This window comes from Cygnus atratus, chromosome 2, assembly GCF_013377495.2.
Source record: "Cygnus atratus isolate AKBS03 ecotype Queensland, Australia chromosome 2, CAtr_DNAZoo_HiC_assembly, whole genome shotgun sequence".
In the NCBI taxonomy this organism is placed as follows: Eukaryota; Metazoa; Chordata; class Aves; order Anseriformes; family Anatidae; genus Cygnus; species Cygnus atratus.
The window spans coordinates 59,903,164-59,924,187 of record NC_066363.1 but is presented as its reverse complement, the minus strand read 5'-3'; the positions used below and the strand labels follow the sequence as shown (position 1 = coordinate 59,924,187).

The 21,024-nt window shown below is 40.4% G+C and overlaps 1 long non-coding RNA gene across 2 annotated transcripts in view; it reads left to right on the top strand.

Annotated features, from left to right (window-relative positions):
• The window catches only part of LOC118250917 (uncharacterized), a 92,348-nt gene that overhangs the window by 1,480 nt on the left and 69,844 nt on the right, over positions 1-21,024 (top strand). The window contains exons 2-4 of one of the 2 annotated variants that reach the window (XR_004779611.2): positions 13,671-13,758; positions 14,203-14,316; positions 15,165-15,824. This is a non-coding gene — a long non-coding RNA (uncharacterized LOC118250917). Of the gene's footprint in view, positions 1-13,670; positions 13,759-14,202; positions 14,317-15,164; positions 15,825-21,024 lie in introns of those variants that run through there. The other variant, XR_007707869.1, reaches the window with a different exon arrangement.

Here is a 21,024-nt window from a genome sequence, read left to right as displayed (position 1 = left end):
GAGTGATGATTTGAGGGACCAGTTGAAGGAGGGAGGCCTTGTGGGATAATTGGGAACCCCAAAGGTGTTTTGGTCCTTATTTCTGTTTCTTTGAAAGCGAAGGGGTCCTGAAATTCAGTCCGATGCAGCTGAGATGCCTTGTAAAGCTATATAGGGATGGGGGAAGGCTGAGGGGGAAGGCTAAGCTGTGCAGCAGGGCAGCTCCGGCTGGCTGCTAGTCACGTGATTTGAACCACTCTATCATGCCAAATCTGTGAGCAGCTAGCATTAACCGCTCTTGGATTTATTTTACTCCTGAGCTTGACAGATAGCCTGCAGATAGAGCAAGCCAGCAAAACTGCTGGAGATTTAGTAGTGCTGCAGGTCTATGGCTGTACTTATGCCTTGTCCTTCCAAGCTGGGGAATATAAGCGTGAAAATACCAGGATGCAGTGATGTGTCTCACCTGAAACAAATGAGCAGAAATTTATGGCAGGTGGTTTGCTCCCTGAGGCAGGACACTGAAGGGTATTCTCTGAGCTTGCTGCTGAAGTGCCCTATTGAGGGTTGCTGGTGGTTGCTCTTTCCCCTCCTGCTCTCTGTTTTATCCAGTTAGCTTATAATCTCTTTGGGCAAGGACCTCCTGTTCTTGTGTGTTTGGCTAGCATAATGAGGTACTGATTTTGCTTGGATGTTACACTTATATGTGTTTTGTTCATCAGCTATAAATTCTGAGAAAGCTGGCTCTTTCTTGTTGTGTTTTTGAACTTTGTCACCAAGCAAGTATCTGACTTCTATCACTATGAATTTGGGCTATGCTCAAAAGACTTTTTTTTTTTTTATTTAACCTTTTGCTTTTGTTCCTCTTTCAGATTCTTAACCCTTAAAACTGCCTTGCACTTATCCCTTAGATTTCAGGCTATTTAATTTTTTTTCTGAATGCTTTCTGTTGTTGTCAAAAGAAGAAATGTGATAATTTGGAAGGTTCACAGAAAGCATGTTTTGTGATTATTGTTCTTGCAATCTCTCCAATGTAAATTGCTTTAGAAAAGCTCTGTTCCAGCTACTTTAATTCAATTTTGCAGAATAGTGGATTTTCAGTTGGCTAAAGACAAGGGCTTTTCTTTTAATGGGTACTCAGGGAGGAGTGCAGTTTAACTGTTCAGTTTCTGTCTTGGAGTTCAGCTCTGCCTGGTGGGGCCTAGGGAAATCCTGTGTGGTTAACTAATCTTCCTTTGCCACCTTTTTATTGTTGATAAGGGGCAAATATGCTCCTTCCAGTGCTTTGAGTGTAGAACAGTGCTACTGGGGCAGTTTGAGGGTGCTCTATCTCAGCTAGTTCCTCTTCCATAATAAAGGCAAAAATAGCTCTAGAGAAAAGCACGTGCCTGCTGCAGCGAGGGAATGCTTCTGCCCCCAGGTCTGAAAGGGAGATTCTTGTAGAGTCTCTGTACACAGTCACATTGCAAAACTTCCTTAGTGCTGAACTGTAGCCTGAAAGGTCCAGTGGTACCTAGGAACATGATCTCAGCAGGAGAGAGGAAACTAAGCAGCTTGGCTTTCAGTAGGTGGGATTACACCAGTTCACACCAGCTGGGAATGCAGCCTGATTTCATATTTTTGCTCACTTTGGAGTCTTTTTACTGGGTGTTTATAAGGTTGCCGATGCTTGCAATGGCAATGCTACATTCCCACAGCTGACTTTCTTTTGCTGATCCTGGAGAATTGCTGAACAATCTCTGGGGTGTATGCCAACTTGATAGGAAAGAATTACCCTGAATCTCTCCCATTTTGTTTGCTTTGTTGCTGTGTCCCCCTGGCAGCAATTGTTCCAGGAATTATCTTTTCTGAAATAACAGGACATTTGTTTTCTCTAATCCTTTAACTCTTGCTAAATCAAAGCAGAGATATTGCAGAACTTAGTCAAGTGTATCTCTTCAAGCTGATCACTCCAGTGAGTGGTTTTCTGCTTTCCAATGTGTTGGGTACACATCACAGCAGCACTGACCATTAGGCAGGAACTTCCTGTCTTCCAGTACAGTTTCCTAGCAATCTTTGAAGAACATAAACTTAACCTCCTTATGGAAAGTAGCCAGGGACATCTTTGTTAAAACCACTTTTAGTCCTAAATGTAGCGTAACCATGAACTCTGGTCTCCCCCACAATCCTGCCTGCTCTGCTGCCACAGTTAGAAAAATACCTGTACTTGTGAGCAGGACAACACTGGTATAATGGTAATACTTTGGTGAAGCTATCACATCTCTCATATTAGTGTACGTTTCTGCTTCAAAAACAGATCCCTGGTAACTAGTGAAAACATGGGAGACCATTGTTCTCGGAGAAGATATCCAAAGAGATGCAGCCGTATAACCTAATGGAGTTTAACCATGACTCCTCAGAGTTCAGTGTAGGTGCCAGAAGTTTTGTTTGAAAAAGCAACAGAGTTTTGTCTGGTTGGTTGCAAGGGAGCTAATGGCAATTTGATGAAGTGATCAAACTTTGAAAACCTTTCTGAAAGTTCAGTTTCTTGTTATTCTTTCTGATGCATCTGTTAGCCTTCAGAAAACGATGTGTTTAGAAGAGCAAGATAGGTGCTGTACCTTAAACACATTCTTTATCTGCTTAAGATATAGAATGGATTTTGGCAAGAGTTATGGAGACAGAAAAAAATTCTCCATGCTAAAATAAATAGGGGGGCTGCAAAGAAAGATCAGGAAAGAGTTGATTTTATTTTTTTAATAAAAAGACTTAATGCATGTGGAGCAGTTCCTTTATGAAGAAGCAAAGCAACAAGTGCTTGAAGAAAATAAAACTATGTATGGATTCTGATGATGCAAAGAAATACTGTAAAGCAAAGTTTAATTCCTTATGGAGAAAGCAAGAGCGTTGTTGTTTTTTAACCCACTCCTAAACATAGTATTTTTCTTCTTTTTCACCTTGTTTTTCTTTAGAAAATTGCTATTGATTCATGGATTATGTGATTTGATACTTTTTTTTTTTCTTATTGTCAAATAGTGTCATAAAATGGTTTAGTGCATGTAATTAATCTTGTTCTTCAAGATCGGTAGTAAATTCCTTCTGACGTGAAAATTCTGGACTGCAGGTTGACATTTAAGCTGTTAATTGTATTACAATATATTAATAATTAACTCTCAGTTTTTACTCACACAAGTGGATTCAATATGTCTGCTAATTTAATTCAATATTTTTTACAATATGTTATGTATCAGCTATTTCTTTTATATAGCATAAGCATCAGTAAAACACTCTGGTCAAAGTTCTGCTCCTGTTGCACAGATAACTGTAACTCAGAGCTGTTGGTTTGGGACTAGAATATGTCATGCTAAACTGTATTTAACTACTATGTATATTTCTTTCACTGAAGTATGCAGAGTACCTACTTGGTTTGTGATTTTTTTCTTCTGACATTAGTGTCCTTGGTGGGATGTTGTTGAGAGCAAAGGTCTGTCTTGTAGGACAAGTCACTTATGCGCTATGATGCTCTGGGCTACAGAATATCAGTAAGGCATGGGGTATACTTTAAACAGTAGAGACCTGACTTACCAGGGCTATAGAGATAATGACAGCTTTTGGTTCGCATGCAGAAATGTGGTACTTCTACAAATAAAGAGCCATTAAGCAAAAACTTAGAGAGCCTAAAGCTGCTGGATTCCATGGAGAGTAGGTTAGGTTCTTGCTGTGAATACATACAAATCTCCTGAATGACTGAACTCATACATGAATGCTGTTTTTCTTCCGTTTTAATTAAGCAGCACTTAAGAAACGTTGGTATTTGACATTTACATCCTGGTTTGTAACAGCAGATGCTGTTAGCTTCAGGAGCCTCAGAAGTTGTGAGTTGCCATCCTGAATCTTATAGCATGATTTTATTTGTATATAAATATTTAAATACACACATATACACCTATTTTTTTTAAAGTTTCTTAGATGTTTATTTTAGATTCTCTAAATATCAGCTTTACCTTAATTGGCCATCCAGAATTATCAGCCACTCTTGGAAATGCAGCCCCGTTGCTTACTGTCCGTGTGCACCATAAACCTCCCTGTAGGGAGGCCCCATGGTGGCTGGTTCTGTCTCCGTTTATGCCAGGTATGTAAGCACAAGCCTCATGGTAAGCGTGTTTAAGAGATCTTCTTGATTACAATGGGAGTGCTCCTTCAGCTTATAGCTGTACAGATGTTTACATACCTGGCTCAGTTTGGGCCTATATAAAGATCTGTCTCTGTTTCTCTGCAAAGACTTTTCTGCCTGCTGCTTTGAGATTTCCCATGCTTCATATTCTCCCATAATCAGAGGAAGGCAGTCCAGGTCCTTACTAGGAGAAATCCTAGAGCTGAGATACGAAGACGGCAGCTTACTTGGGGTTTAAAGACCTGCTAAAACAATAGAGCATACCTCAGCAAATATGTGCATGCTGATGTTGAGGCTTGTGTTACTGGAGTGCTTTTTGCCAGGGTGAAGTCTTTCAGTTTTTTACAGGCTTGTTCTCCTTTGGGTTTGTTCTTTGTCCCTCCTCTCCTCACCATCCCAGAGAATAGCCTTGTGCCATTCCTTAAAGTCAGCAACTATTACCCTACATACTATTAAAAACCAACCAAACAACAACAAAAACAAAAACAGAAATGAATGTTGTCTCCATACATCACTTCAGTTCACAGAGATGGATGGATAATGGTATTACAAGTCTAAACACGTTTTACATGCATGCGTGTGAGTACAAGTGCACATATGTATGCAAAGATACCATTTCAAATAATTTCCCTTCCAGAAGGTAAAATAGCAGGAAGTCCATGGAAAGGAGTAACTTCCTGATTGTTCCAGGAGGTGAATACATTTACATTAGTGAAAAATAAGCCTGGCCCTCAGTTATTCATTCCTTCACTCACTCTGTTTGCTTGAAGATTACATTGTTGCTTTGTAGGAAAAAAAAAAAAAAAAAATCAAAACTACCAAGAGTCTTTTCCGGACTCAAAAGATTTATGCCCTGCTTTGTTGATGTTTTGTGCTAGCACTTATGTCAGTCCTGCTCTTAAACAGAGTGTGGTGTAATGATCCTTTAATGTATTTTAAAGTGATTTTTTTTCTAGCTCATTTTTTTTTCTTTTTGTGAGAAGTACGTATGTAATAGTTGTGTAATAGTTGTTCAGTTCTCTTTTTTTAAAGATATTGTTGTTTATGCGCTGTAATAGAACATACAGTCAGTTTACTCTTCTATCAAGTAAATTCTGTCTTCAGTAGAACTTTATGGAACTGAGCTTAGTTTTAATGACTGTGACATTACCCATGCCTACAGTGAAGGCCCAAAGTAGTTGAATGTACACCTACTTTCACTGAATGACTCTTTGGTACTTCCCAGAGTGCTGAAAAGCTGGAGCTTGTACTTAGTTACTTTATGTCCCAGAATTAATGGCATGTGGAAGTGGCACGCACATCTGTATTTCTACAGTGCCCATTGAAACATGTTGAGAATGTTCTGGAAAAGCAGGTCATCATGGCCTTCAAGCAGCAGTGTGACAGAAAGGAGGTCCTGAGGGAACTACCAGGTCAGAGCCAACCACAGTGGGTAACCAGGCCTCCCAGAGTGCTGTGGTTACTGTTAAAATGTTTATGGCTTTACCTTTTGCTTAATTAATGTTCATGTGGTGTTTGTGGCATTCTTCAAACCCACTACTGAGGCTCAGTAGCACTGAGTTTGCTTAAAGGGTTTGTATCGCTGAGGCTGTGTCAGCCATCCTAATGGACAGTTTTCCCCTTCTCCTGTATGTAGTAACTACTTTATGCTGAGTGTTTAGCTGTGTGTCATCTCATGTTACTACATTTGGGTTGCTACATTGGGTTCATGGTTGAAGGAATACACACTGATATTCCTTAAAAGAAAGGAAAATGTATAATTCTTCTCTCCTATGTTCCTTCCAAGTACTAGTTGCTGAGCACAGGGCTTGTCTGTGCAGGTGCTAGAGCTGTTCCTCATCTTCTTCCTGTAGTGTAGACCTGCTGCTGCTCCCTGAGGCAGGTCACTGGCCACGTAGCAGCAAGAGGAGCTCGGAGGAGTCTGGTAGGAGACACTGGACCAAGTGTGATGGGCTCTCTTCTCCTATGTGACCCGAGTCAATGCCTCCCTTCTCAGGTGGCCTTCAATGACAGATACAGCCGTGGGAATTGACCGCGTGAAGTTCTGGCTTATGTACTGTGAAGGCTGATTCGTGAAATACTCAGATACACGGGGATGATCAAGGGCTCTAGGCTTTGGATTTAGTTAAGATGTATGGCCTAAGGCTTGTATTAAGATACTAGAGCAATTCTTATGACTGGAAATGAGCATCCAGATTTTAAGAGTAGGAGATACTTAGCTGTGGAGGAGCTAAGTGGAAAGTGTTACAAATGCTTCTAGTGAACAAATGGGAGCTTTGAATAATGTTAAGCTTGGAATAAGCTTGGGGCTGCATGTGGATAGAGTTGATGGAGAGCTGTTAAGTCAGTAAGAACTCTGCATCGGTGAACCTGCAGTGGCAGCTTTAGTCTCTCAAGGGATGACATCAAGCCTGCTGGCAGACAGCTATAGCAGGATATGACAGGTCTGAATTCATTTAAAAAAAAAAAAATGCAGTCATGCTACAGGTATCCTTTGTGACTGTAAGAAGTCTTTTTTTGATCATTCTATGACTTGGGTCTGTATTACTAGAAGCAAGAATAATAGTATCCCCTGTATCTTTTGTTTATATTGTGAGCTCTTCAGGATGGAACGCACTTACTATACCACCACACAGCGCATAACACAAGAGAGTGTTAAACAACTAATATAAATAAGAGATATTCTTATTCCAGCTCAAGGGATAACAAAACCTTTAGAAAACTAACTTGTTTAAATGAAGCTAAAACAGATTGGATTTGGTATGATAACTATTGGTGTGGCAACTATCCGTCACTACTGCTGCTCAAGCTCAATCTCTTTATCTGTGTGGAAAAGCGTGAAAATGAAGGGTTATTCAGAGCATTGTACAAAGCCTTAGACTGCTCTTTCGGTACGCTTCTTGTAAACCATCAGCCATACCCACTACCAGTCTGTTCGGCCTTTTCACCCTTTGTGTCTGCTGTGGAACAAACCACACTGGAGAATTGAGCCCAATTGCAGTAAATCTGACATCCCAAGAATCCTTGGCACCTCCCTTCCCTTCCTGTCTTTGGCTTGCTCCCTGTTAACATTTCTTTCTATTGAGAAAAGGAAAAACAATATTATTTTATGAACTGTTATCAGACATGTACACTTACTTTAAAGGCATGGTCCATTTTTACTGAGCCTGTATTTATCATCTAAGCTCATTTAGTTACTTTATCAGAATGTCCTTTAAAAACAAAAGATGTCATCATAACAAACCACAACTTAGAAACTCTATACAAAACCTGATCATCTCAAAGGAGAGGTGTTGCCAAGCTGTTGGCCATAATTTCAAGTAGCCATAATACGATGTACCTAATATCTGGGACCTGGATTCAGTCTGCTCATCTCAGTGGAGATGCCCGTAAGCTGAGTGGTGGATGCTGTGGTTGAAAACATCTTTAATTTTCTGGGAAGTTTGGCTCCCATTAATTCTGGTTAACCAATTAAATCTCTAGTGCTGAAAAAAAAATCCATGCCATGAGGCCATGATTTATCCTTTATCTTTTCTAGAGGACAGTGTGATTTGATAGAAGAGTGAGAAATTTGGAAAGAAGTTTGGTGGTCCAGAATTAAATACGGTAGAACAAAGCTCAGGAATTAGATTAACTAGGTATCTGAAACCTCTTCAGCAAACATGTTAAAATACTTCAGGAATATTTTTCTCTAACAAAATTTTCATAAAACTTGGTTGAGTAGCAGTAGCAATTGTTGATTTAGAATTAGGGCTCGATTTATTTATCCCCCCCGTGATGAGAAGCAAGAACTGAAGAAGCCATGAAATCTCATGGAGGCCTTTTACTTTTGTGATCTAATCAAGAAGGATGAGGCATGCACTCAGACACATAAGACAAAACCCTTAAATTAACGGCTAACCTTTCATTTTTACTGACCCTAAGGAAATATAAAAGCAAATATCTATTTCTCCCAGATGAAAATTTACACTTCAAGCCATAGGAGGAGGCATGCTGCAAGTTTCTTTTCCATAAGGTTTCAGTTTCTGGAATAGAGACTGGAAGAGAATCTCAGAATTTGTTTGTTTAAGAGGAAGGATGAATGAAGAGAAAGATGCCTGCATATGAATTTGAAATTTTTGTGTCTCAGAACTTTAATCTGTTGTCATGATTTTGTGGAAATGGTTCATGCTGGAATGTTGAGTTTCCCGGTTTTTGTGAACATTTATTCAAAGGTTCTTTGCCAGAGAACTGAGTGTTCAGATCTGAAGGTGTCTTTGAAACATCCATTCCTTAAGCATTTCTAGAATGTTTCAACTCTCACTGTAGATAACTGCCAAGTATCTACATCGAGTTAGAGAGCATCTTCAAGTAAACTTCAGTTGCGCTGGAAAAATATAGAGATACATTCATATCAATTCACTAATGTTTCCCTGAATTTACCAGAGGCTAAAAAACCTCCCCCCCCAAACAACACCCTATACAAAAGGGAGAATCTGCAACTTTGAGTGTGTTAAGCTTACTGTTTCTGGAAGGTGTTCTTATAGTGAAGATCATCTCTAGCTCAGAAGTCTGGGCTCTATTTTAATAGAAGTCTGTCACTTTTATTTTTTTTTAAACTGTAAATAGTGAAGCCCACCACTTTTTTTTTGAGTAACAGAATACGTATTCTCAAAACCCATAAGCAAATTGTTATTACTGTGACCTAAAATGGATTTTTATTCACTTCAAACCTGTTATCATTAAATTTAATTGTAAGCATTGCATTTGGAAAAGCGTACGTCTGAAGAGTTGTACGTAATCACTAAGAGCATATAAAATGTGCCAACACAGTAGCATTTTAGTGTTCATTTAGTGCTTGTAACATGGGGAGGAGAGCAGCTACCCTCATTGTCCCATGCATCCATAACAATTCTGCTTGCTGTGGTGTGTATTAAGAGAGCCACCAGTGTGTTATTTTCATTGATAACTTGCTGCTGCTGCTGTTCTATTAATCATTGCTCTCTTAGGAGCTGTGTTTGCCTGTATTAGTGGGGCTAGGGCAACCTTGCGGTGCTGTGGAAATGCAGAGTTACTGCTAATGTAGCGCTGTGCTTAATGTCCTGCTTGAATGGGTGAGTGAATCTCAGACTTCAAGATGATCTCTGGTTATCATATATTGCTGTTGACTTGGTGATGCAGGACCAGCAGGCTCTTTGAATTTCTTGTGTAACAGTTTCATGTATTCTGAGAAGAAAAATGAGACTTGTGTTTACACAACTTGATGAAACATGGGTAAAACATTAAAGGGATATTGTAATTGAAAGTTAAAGTTACACTTTAAAGAAGTCCAACTGTGCTAAAGTAAGAAGGACATAGCCAAGACCCAAATGATATTTTTGGTTCTGCCTTGATTTTATATATTAATCTTTCATGCACTTAAAATATTTTTCAAGACCTGTTCTGCAGACCACTCACTGTGCTTTTGGAGCTGCAAATTTGAGAATACCAGCAAGTTAGTGGAAATCTATTTTTGAGCCATTAAAATGTGGGAAAGCTTTCTAAATATTTAGGAGGAAAAGGTGTTACATTCTGAGGAAGAGACCTGTATATATATGAGTGAGGAAGGTGGGGTGCTTGTAGAAGAAATCAGTGGGAAGACAAGGAAGGATTTTTAGCCTGCAAGCACATTGCAGCTCGTATTGGTGGTCTCATGTTTGTTTGTTTGTTTGTTTTAAGGCTAATGTGAGGATTACTTCCTTCAGGAAAGGGAAGGTGCTTCAGAAGGACTTCTATCTCCTTCTCCTAAAACTGTGCCTGGAGAAACAGCAAGGATAATGGGGGATGTGCTGCCTCTGTGTCCATCTATGGAAAACCCAGGGTATATATGTTGCAGAAATTGCACTGTATAAACTGCTCCTGGGATGGGTGTCCAAGCAAAGTGTGTGAGCTGAAACAGAGAAGAGGAAAAATGGGCCGTGGACTAGAGTGACTGTATCAAGTATTACTGATAACTATTATGTTGCCGCACCTCACTATCGCTTCTTGTCATGTTATCCCCTGTCTACCATTAGCTGTCTGCCTCATCCGTCTCCTCAGAACCATAGGCTGCAAAATCACAGGGTGGCAACTGTCCTATGTTACCTTGTTACCTAGTGCATACCATAGTGAGCTCCTTGCAGAGTCCTTGGTTGCCACCATAGGGAAAACAGCAGTAAGAAACCACATCTAGAGAGTCCTTTTAGTGCATTCATATTCTTGACACATGTTCTGAAAAGGTTAGTGATTGAGGATGCTTGAAGAAATACTTATTCGTACTAAATGCTCATCAGATGCTTAAGAGCTGTAGTGTGTGGGTGGCTGCACTTATTTTGGCACTGATAGATTGCCAGATCAGGCTCTGGCTTCAGGACAGCATCTGGGGTGGGGGAAAATAAAATTGCAAGCATGATGAAATGTTGCAGGGCCTCAAGCATTGGTGTGCAGGGGGCAGAGAGGGTCATGATCATCGGTAGCTCTCAGGTTTGTTCTGCTGCCATAGCACGTGGCACCTGCATTGGTGTGTTGCACGCTGCTGCTGTTCTGCTTGTTTTGCAAAGCTGTCACAGCCAGTTAGGGAGACACAGCATGCTGCCTACTGCTGTGCGACTTTTATTTTATTTGACTTTTTTTGTTGTTTTTGTTTTGTTTTGGCATACAGCAGCTGAGAGCAGAGCAGGGCAACTGCAGCTCAGCTGCGGGCTGAAGAGAAGCATGCTGGAAGGCCAGGTGACACAAGTGCAGCCTTTGACATGTCAGTGCAGCAGCGAAAGGCTGATCAGCCTCCAGTCCCCCCATGAAGAGGGCAGTAGTAGCAGGAGAAGGCAGTAAATCAAGCTGGTTCCTGTCTAAATCTGTGGATGTGGATGAATCAGGCCTGATACCTGGAGACAATTTGGCATTGCTCTCATTTCAAAACAAAAGCAGATGCCTAGATGCAGAGGTGTGGCCAGTTATGGCTGGGGAAGGGATGTGTGGGAGAAAAGATCAACCTTGGTGGAACCTATCACTTTCTGGTCTCTTGGTCAGCGCTGGCCATAAAAATGAGACCTGTTGCACACGTGAGTGAGAGAGTGCCTCTCTGACCTGTTAGGAAACTGCACTGTGGGGGACTGGAAGGACCCTCTTAACTTCATGCTCAACTTTCCATGGTACTTGCACATCTAGGGCTAAAGCTCCAAGATTAACTCTGTCCACCCTATTCTAGGTAGTGGCATGGTGACTATTGGAGAGCAACGAAGCTGCAGAGAAGCAAAATATATCAGGCGTGACACTGGTACCATTGTCCAAAATAATGGGAAACTTTATTTAAAATATTGCAGATTTTTTTAATAACTACATTAAAATAGAATTCAAGATAGAAAAGATGTATGGAAAGTTTAGCGAGGTTATTAAAAGACTGGAAAGCCTATCTTATGGGGAGGGACAACAAGAGATTGGCTTGTTTAGTTTAGCAAAACAGAGTTGGGAGAGGATTTGACAGCACACTATAAATACAGCCAGGGCTAACTGCCAGAGAGGGGAAAAAGCTATTTAAGCCCAAGAGCAATATTTGCATAAGAACAAATGGGCATAAACTTGGCCCTGAATAGGTTTAAACTGGAAATTGGGTGGTTTCTACCCTTCAGTATAGTGAAGTCCTGAAACTGCCATCCAGCAGGACCAACAGTGGCAAGAAATAGTTTTTGTGGTCCATGAGAGGGACTGTGCTGTGTGGTGCCTGTATCCACAGAGACTCAGGCATCGCAACTGTGTAGTTTCCTTCTGGTCCTATATCCCTAACCAGGTGCATTAGTATGGGGTTAAGGTTAAGGACATGTTCTGCAGCTGGTGGTGGTCTTCTGTCCTGAAAAAATACCTTCTGCTGAAAATGAAAGTGCTGATGTTAAACTATGGCTATGTTAATAATGTCCTTTAATGGTCTGGGGGAACTTCCAGCATTGCTTGTGCCTGTGTAAGTGACTCTCTGTTCATGGCAAAGCCCCATATCTCTGCGGCTTTTGTAACAATAAGGTTCCTTTTGTGAGAAAGGGATGCAAAACTGGACTTTCAATCATGTAACCTGAAAGGGGAAAAGTAGCTCCTATCATTGGAAATCAGAAATATCTCAAAAATGACAGTACTGAGATAAGGGACTTCTCATAACTTTAAATGGTTTCCTGCTGCTGCTAAAAATTCATACAACCTTTAAATATGATGCTCATGATTACACATTTCCTTCTATGCTGCAGCTAGAATAGCAGTGTGATGCATGTTTGACAGGTAAAGGAGCTGAAGCATTGAGGGTTTGGGGACCTGAAGCCTGGCACAATGATGCCAGGACACTGGTCTTCTGTTTTTCAACCTGGTAGTCTGCCTATTGTGCCATTCGTCTTCCTAAATGACATCACCTGTGAAACTTAACTGTGTTTCTGTTCCCACCTGCTATTTCCTGTTACTAATTCCTTTCTGTATCTTTGACCTTTTGAGCTGAAACTTTCCAGGCTTGCTCCTTTATTTATCAGTGATATTTTAGGAGCTTGTCTCTTTCCTAAATCTTAACAACTACGTACATGCGAACTTGGTTTGGACCTCTTCATTGCAAAATGAGCTGAGGAGAAAAAGCTGAAGGAGGCACAGAAATAGCCTCCAGGAAAGCAGATTGACACACAGTACTTTGGTAGCTTTGATTTGAGTCAGCTGTAACTCACTGAAATATGTATTCTCTGTGCTCAAAGGTACTTTCTGTACTGAGCGTTAAGCTGGCAAAATGCATAGCTAAACAGAACCTTTTATAAAAAAAAAAATAAATAAAATGATGGTGGTACCTGTGTAGCAGTGCGTCAGTTATAGGCATTCTCCCTGCTTTTTGATTGCTTTTTGAGAAATATTCTCCTAGCATAAGATAGGAAATGTGTCCTGCCTTTCCATAGTTAGGGGGTGCTACTGTTTTCTGAACAGAAAAGCAACCTCAGTGATGGACTATAGTGAGAGAAAGGTAGGGTGTGTGTCACTTCTACTTACACTCTGAAAACACTGCTTTGACCGAATTAAAAAATAAAATCTCATACTGACCTACATCATTAGCTTCCCTTCTCACTCTGTCCACCACAGCCTGTTAAGGAAAAGGGGAGCTGGAGCCAAATATCATGCTCTTGACTACTCCTTAGGAAGCTGAGATGAAGGCTTTTTTACATATAGGAATTTTTCCAAGAACTGAGTTTTGGAAGGTTTTAAGGCTTTTCACATATTGGGCTGAATTCAACTCATGTTTTAATTGAAAAGAAAGAATTTAAAAAGTCTTTCAACTTTTTTTTTCCCATGTAAAATTTTTACTTGGGAAAAGCAGAATTACTTTAACATTTCTGAAAAATAGTTTCTGAAACTTTGGTTAAAAGAGGACTGTTTAAAAATAAAAAGAACATGAACTTTTGAAATAACCAAAACATTTAAAATTCAAAACAAAATCGTCTAAGCAAACTGAAGTTATACTTGGGGATGGGGGATGTTAAACTAATTTGGAAGTTAATATCAACTTTTTTTTCTTTTCCAATTCTAATAGCTAAAGAAGTCTTTGATTTATCCATTTACTACTCTTTGATGACTGCAGTTTCTCTCATTTAGAGAAAGACATTGTCCTTGGATTTCAGGTAACTTAAGAATATATCCATCCATGCATTTCCATTACAGCTGTCTCCATGTTATCTTAGCAGTATCACGTTAAGCCATGTTTTAACTGCACTGTATTTGGGGGGTGGAGGGTGTTTGTTTATGATTTTAAGAGAAAAATAATTTGGTTTATATATTCTTTCTTTCCAGGAAAAAAAAGGTACAGAACCTTTAAATTCTTTCTGATGTTTAAAGACTCAGAAAGCTGTATGTTGGAAGAACACAAATATAACTAATACCCTTTTTCATAATCATATTTGGTGCCTATGTCTGTTTTAAAGCACATAAATGTCTACAGAAATCTGCTGCAAGTGTTTTTTTTTCTTCTCCTCCTATATAAGAGAAGAAAATGAAATGAGATAATTTGCAGATTAGCAGATGGCAAATACTTAGCAGCCTATGTGGAATAATTTTTTTGGTATTAGTCCAGTTCCAGGCGGATGGCTGTCCTCATCCCAAAGCCTGCCATAACAATTTGCTAAGAAAGCTGAATCATTTGCCTTCTACTTTGGGAAGTTGTTCCTGCAGTCATGAATAAGGTAAACTTTGGAGGGGTTAGTCTGGGGATGCCCACACTTTCATTACCTGTGTTTTCCTTTTCTGTAAAATAAACAGAAGCCTGCAGTCTCCAGGGTTGTCATTGTAGCACCCCTCACAAGCCTTGAAATTAATCTTAAATAAAAAAAAATCTACTACGTAGGCACAACAAAATTTACTATAAATGGGTCATAATTACATGATAGACCTAACTGGCTCCAAAAGAGTTGCTCCAGGCTATTGTGTAAGCAATACTCCTTTGAGAAATGTATAAATACATGTAATTCAGTACATAATACACATGTTAAAAAAACTACCTAATTACATATTTTCCCAGGAGAATGAAAAGGCTCCAAAAGAGCTACTCCAGCCTCTCCAGTACACAATGTGTGTTTTATAACCTTTCATGAATCTCTTCCATTCTTCTTCCTTTAGGAGGGAAAGAAACAGTAAGGAAATTAAATACAAAACACCTACTGTACATTTAATTTAGAGGACAAAATGCAATGTTGAAATAACATTAAGGGTGTGATGCAAACCAAGGAAAGCCAGGAAATTGAGTGTAAAGGCTGTTACTCCATCCTTAACTCACGTCATTTGTGTAATGTTTCAGGCCAATGTTCTGTAGTGGCAGATTTTAAATTTCATCATTTAAAATAGGGTTGTGGCCTATCTACACGCATACAGGTACTTGCATGGACCATACTGCTGAAATGTCTGAGTACTTCTCATGTATTTATACCCAGGAATATATACATATATTTTCAGGAATATGTGTGTGGTTTTTTTATAAATCATCCTGTCCCTTTTGTATGGCTTTTTTATTTACCTGTTCTTATTTTAAGAACAGGTTCCTGTGTGTAAGCCTGTTAAGAAAAACAAGAAGTCAGCTTATCCTTCAGATCCGACAGCAGCCGCTGCACAGCTCTAGGGCTTTTTGCATGTACCAGGCAGGGTAACATCTGCTCCGAAGACTGGCTTTGGTTCTGGAGGGATTCCTGCAGCCCAGGATCACAAGCCCCTTTGGCAGCCTTCTTGATGCAGGGGATGGGAGGTCCTGCGGGGAGGGTTCCTCAAGCCACCGCTGTAGAGCCCCAGGGAACGGGGAGCATCCACTGCAGGGGTGCGGACACTGAGCTGGGTGCTGCCTGGTTGCAGGGGAGGGACCAGCAGCCCCGGCATGTTCAGAGCAACCTGTGTCACCAAGGGGGTTATTATAAGCAGTGTTTTCCTTTGTTGTTTCCATTAGATCAAAACATAGTTTGTGCCCTCTCTCTTGGACCAAGCAAAACATTGCATACACTTGATTTATTACAAGGGCATGCTGCACACAAGTATCTTTCTTTGTATTATGTATTTATTTCACAATAGAGCCCAATAGAAAATGCTATTTACTTTGTCTGTGATGGGTTTTGTGAGTGCTGTTTGTAAAACAAGTAAACAAAACAAAAAAAAACGTAGTTTTGCTGTTTATCCCAAGTGCTGCTGATAGGTTTGCAGTAGACAAATCAGCTTACCATTCTTATTAAAATGTTCAGTATGTTCTCTTTTCTTTATTAACAAGATGCCTTCTCTTCTTCCCTGGAATGAAACCAAGGCCTTTGAAAACAACTTTTTTTTTTTTTTCATGGGAGCAAGACAGAAGTCTCCTGCTCTAGAAGCTCCAAAGACAGGCATTCATCTGGGATGCCGGAGACCCAGTGAATTTTTTGATTAGCAAAGCACAGAGGTTCCCACAGGAGAAATTCAGGGAATCTCACTTGAGAATAGCCAGGTGGTAGGAATAACTACCTGGTGTATGAAGCCTGTCATTAAGTCTCTGGTCGAAACGAGCACACACAGTTTAGGCCAGGTCCCACTTGTCCTCATGAGGATGTGCTCTAGCTGAGGAGCTGTGTGGGGATCCAGAGTGTGAGCTTCTGGTGAAAACCAGGAGGATTTCTGCCGAATTCAAAGCTGCTGCTCGTCTGCGTGTTCTTGCAGCGGGGACAATCCAGTAAATCAGCACTGCTTAATGAAAATCTCTTTTACCCACATACCTTCAGTCATCTCTACCCTTTTCTCAGATGTACTGCTGCTGATTGTTTTACTGTGGTAGTGTTATACATTAAAGTTACAGAAAACACTATCTTCCATGTTGCTGGTTTATAAGAAAACCTTTGAAGGGTGTCTCAGCTATTTTTATTTTTTCTAGCAGATCAGACTATGGGACTGCCTCTTGTTCGCATCATCCTGCTTGTTTGGATGTCAAGACATGGCGATCAGAAAAAGGGAATTTTAACTTTGAGGAGTCAAAAAATTGTATGGGCTCTGGAGGGAAACTTCTGTGTAGAAAGGCAATGCAGAAGGTGAGATTAAAAAAAAAGCAGTTTAAAAAAAAATCTATGGAGTGTATGCTTTTCCACTAGTGTGGCCGTCTCCATCTGAAAGTTGATTTAACAGTATTTTCCAGGTGAGCGGTGCTGCTCATTAGCAGTATTTAGGGTTGGAGGTGCCTTTTGTATCTAAACAGACACAGGGCATTAACTACTTTGGTATGCACTTAATAGCAGTGATAGCAGTGCAGATGGCAGAGGAAGAAGGATAAATAATGTCTCTTCCCCCCACTCTCCCTGATGGATACCCAGTATTTTCATACTAGATGCATTTGTTTGACTTGGCGCACTGCAGGCTTTCAGGTTAGAGGAGATTCCCAGCTCAGGTCTCACTCCTAGAGTGAAGTTTCCAATTTTTCCTTTGAAAAGGAGTTGGCCTCAGGTACACATAGCTTTAAGTGCTAGAAGGGTCTGGATTCCAGATACTTGCTCTGATGCATTTATCAGTTGAACTAGCAAGGGAATGTTAAAGTCTGTAACTACCTATACCAAACATGCAGTGTGATTTTAAGGCTTGGGCTTTGCCTGGCTGCAATTTTACTAATAAATGCATGTGCAAGTGAAAAGTAGATACCATGTTGAAAGCAAGCAATTTATAATTATAGGATTTTACCTTCATTTCCATAGCAACAGCCTAGGATGCAGCAAACAAAGTTATGAATTGGATTCTGTTTTCAGCTCTACCTATAGAGCCTCAGAATATCCCTGGATTCACTGGCACCAGCATCCTTATTCAAGTGATGGAGAGGCTACCTCAACTCTTCATTTGGCAGAAGGAGCACTGTGAGAATAAAGAAACTAGATTCCAGACCTGAAGTTTTACTAAGGAGGATAGAAAATCAAATTTTCAGGGATATAAGCACATCAGTATGTTGCTGCTGGGTGAGTTAGTGTCTAAATTTATAGCACACCAGTTAATCCTTGCTTACTGCTGGTGTGCCTACTTTTACTGCACAGAGAATGTTGAACATATGATTATTCAGTATAAAGCGCAGACAACATTAAAGGTTTCTGTGGGACAGATTAAATTAATAAATGGGAAGGCAGGAATAATAAGTATGTCACACTATGTAAAATTATTCTGCATTTAGGCTTAAATCAAAAACCTCTGAACCCCCTGACTCCTAAGACAGAAGGCAGGAGTGCATGTTCAATCAGGAACGTATCTGTTGAACACCAGTATGCCATTTTTATGCTGACTCTTCAGGAAAAAAAGCCATACTTGGAAAAGTCATATTTTGCTTGTAGGGCTGGTAACCAAATCTTGTGGGACTGCCTTCTGAGATAAATGCTCAAGTTTCAATGAGTTTGAGAAGAGGAAGGAAGGTCTAGTGGTTGGTGCACCATCCTCGGGCAGGGGTGATGGAGGTCCAGGTTGCTGAATGTCCCCCAGTTCCCTAAGTAAAGAGCACAGGTGTTAAATTCATCTGTGGCGTTCAGCCCATGAGAGAGACTGGAGTACTACATGCTGAAAAATGCACATGAAGCTTTCCTTGGACACAGGGTCTAACCAAAGTAAAGAGGCCAAGAACATGAAGAAGAAGAGCATCTCCCTGTGTGCTTACTGAGGTCAAGTTACAACAGGCAGGCTGCCAGTGCCTATGGTGGTGGTTGTTTTAGGGCAGTAAATGAGATCGATTGCTTCAGATATTGCTATAGACCATGGAACAGCACTGGTAGCCTCTGCTCCCCCTTTGTCAAATGCTTGCTCTCTTAGAGAGTAAAAACAGATTCATCCCTTATGGGACTTAAGTGGCATATAGAGAGCAACATGGAAGGTGAATTTAGCCAAGTCACTTGTATAAATAATCAAAGCCACAAAATTGTTGCAAAACATGATTGGGAACCACCAGGTTTCTTTGATGTCTCCACATGTTATGGGCACAAGGGAATATGTTTATTTTACAAAAATAAGCCGTTCTCTGCATTTTTAAGTTTTTATTTTCCATTTTGCTGTCAAACTTTCTTCTCAGTTCTTCAGCATTTCTCCTGCTGGCCCATTTTCATTTTGCAGTTTAGTTAACAGGGCTAGAAGCTAGAGAAAATGGTACCCAAGCTCACTCATTTTTACCATGCTGAAGAGTAGCTTTGAAAGCACAGGATCCTTGAAACTGCACAATTTGTTAGGGGTCTGTCTGGATTGAGCCACCTCTAAAATAATAACTGTGTCCTGTGCAAATATTTGTCCTATTTAAGCCCCTTCTTAATATTCTTTCCCCCACTTTATTTTTCTTCCCTGCTTATCACCACACTTTAGGTTTGGCAACAGCAGCTTGAAGAGGAGGGCAGAAAGCTTTCCTGCTTGCGTTTGCCTTGTTTAGCTCACATGCCCTGCTGCACCACACCTGCAGTGCCTGGGTCTCCATAGAGGACTGCTCTTGGGGTTACACTGGAGTGACCCAGCAGGGGAATGGGCCGTGCCCTCACCTGGCAAGGGACTCTTTTGTCAAGGCATTGTAGTGACAGGACAAGGAGTAATGGCTTTAAACTGAAAGAGGGGAGATTTAGATTAGATATAAGGAAGAAATTCTTTACTCAGAGGGTGGTGAGGCCCTGGAACAGGCTGCCCAGAGGAGCTGTGGATGCCCGATCCCTGGAGGTGTTCAAGGCCAGGTTAGATGGGGCTTTGGGCAGCCTGGTTTGTGGAAGGTGCCCCTGCCCATGGCAGTGGGGTTGGAACTGGATGATCTTTATAAGGTTCCTTCCAACCCAAACCATTTTGTGATTCTATGGAATGAGGTAGTAGTTCAGTATTTCTGTCAATAACCATAGTGAAGCCATGACACGTTATTTTGGCTAAAGATTGAGTCTTCTCCAGCATAGTAAAACTTGTGTGTGTCCTTGAATCCAACTGCATTTTAGCCTTGCAATTAAATTTAGTCTGTAGATTGAGAGCAGGGTTTTTTTTGTTTTGTTTTGTTTTGTTTTTCTGTGATAAGGGGAATTCAGAACCATCCTACCCTGCACATACTCTTAAGTGAATGTGATATTGTGTACCAAAGCTTAGAAGAGTTTACAACAAATGTTTACTGTGACTTAGGTCCCCATTAGTTCCAGTCATGCAACGGCTATTTTTTTGTCCCTTTAAAAACATTCTTCCTCCTGACTGCATTCCAAGGTAGGTGTGAGATAACTCACTAAATCACCATCTAATTTATAACTTTGTCAGTCATTCAGTGAGTCATGACTTTATTATTACAGGAATGCAACCCACAAACAGATTTTTTTTTCCTTAAAGCTTCAGTTTGTTTGGTCCCAAACAAAGCTTTGATGCCACATTACCCAACAGACACTTAAGGATCATAATTCCACCCAAGGTTTCAGCTTATGAACTCCAAGCCTGACTCTTAAAAAATATATATATATATAAAAAAATCCCCTCCGCCCCTGCTATTGCTTCATTACCCATTTTGTGTAGATGTAGCTTCTTCGAGTGTTGTTCTGTCTGCTGGCACTTGGAGCCCAGGCTTTTAGTGGCACCTTGGATATGAAGTCTCAAATCTACCCCTAAGTTGTGCTTTTGCTTTTAATCATTGTTTATGCAGTAGTCAACAGAGACAAATGGCATGAGCACTATCAGTGAGAGCGCATTAGAAATTGCTACCTACTCCTCTCTTCCTCCAGTCAAAAACAACAGTATTTGTAACCAGAGACAGTATTATGCAACACACAAACATCTCAAGTATGGTAAATGATTTCCAATTGTTCCATGTGTCTAAGTAATTCCTGGTCCCCCACTTCCGATATCTTTTGCAATTTTTATTAAAACAATTGCTTACTTCTATTCTACTAGTGTCTGGATTTTTTTTTGTGTGTGTGTGCGTGTGTGTGTGCGAACTGCGGATGTTTTCTCTATCCTGAAATCTTTGCAGCCTAATTAACTATTTACAAATAGGAGTACATACTAAAATTAGAGATGGGATATGTGAAAGGTTGTGTTCCAAAGAGGAAAGAAATATATTTGTTCCATATATTTCCAGTCAGAAAAACTGGGTGGGGTGTTGCATGGCAACAGATTTCTGATGTTCGATATTTTCTGATTAGTGAAAATCCTTGAGCTTTGTTGAGCTAGTATGAATCATGCCATTGAGGTGTCATTTTAAAGACATTGGCTGAACATTTCCAGCCTGTCTGGAAGACCTTAGAGTGTCTCTGGCAGGTCAGCTCGCATTGCAAGCTTAGATATGGAGCCAGGTTTTTCAAGAAATGATAGGTAACTTTCAAGTCCTTACTGTTTTGGTCTGGTACCTGAGTCACCTGGAAGCAGGTTGTATTCTGGGATGGGTCTTCTCACCTCCTTGTGACAACAACCGAAAAGGAGCAACTACTGATGCT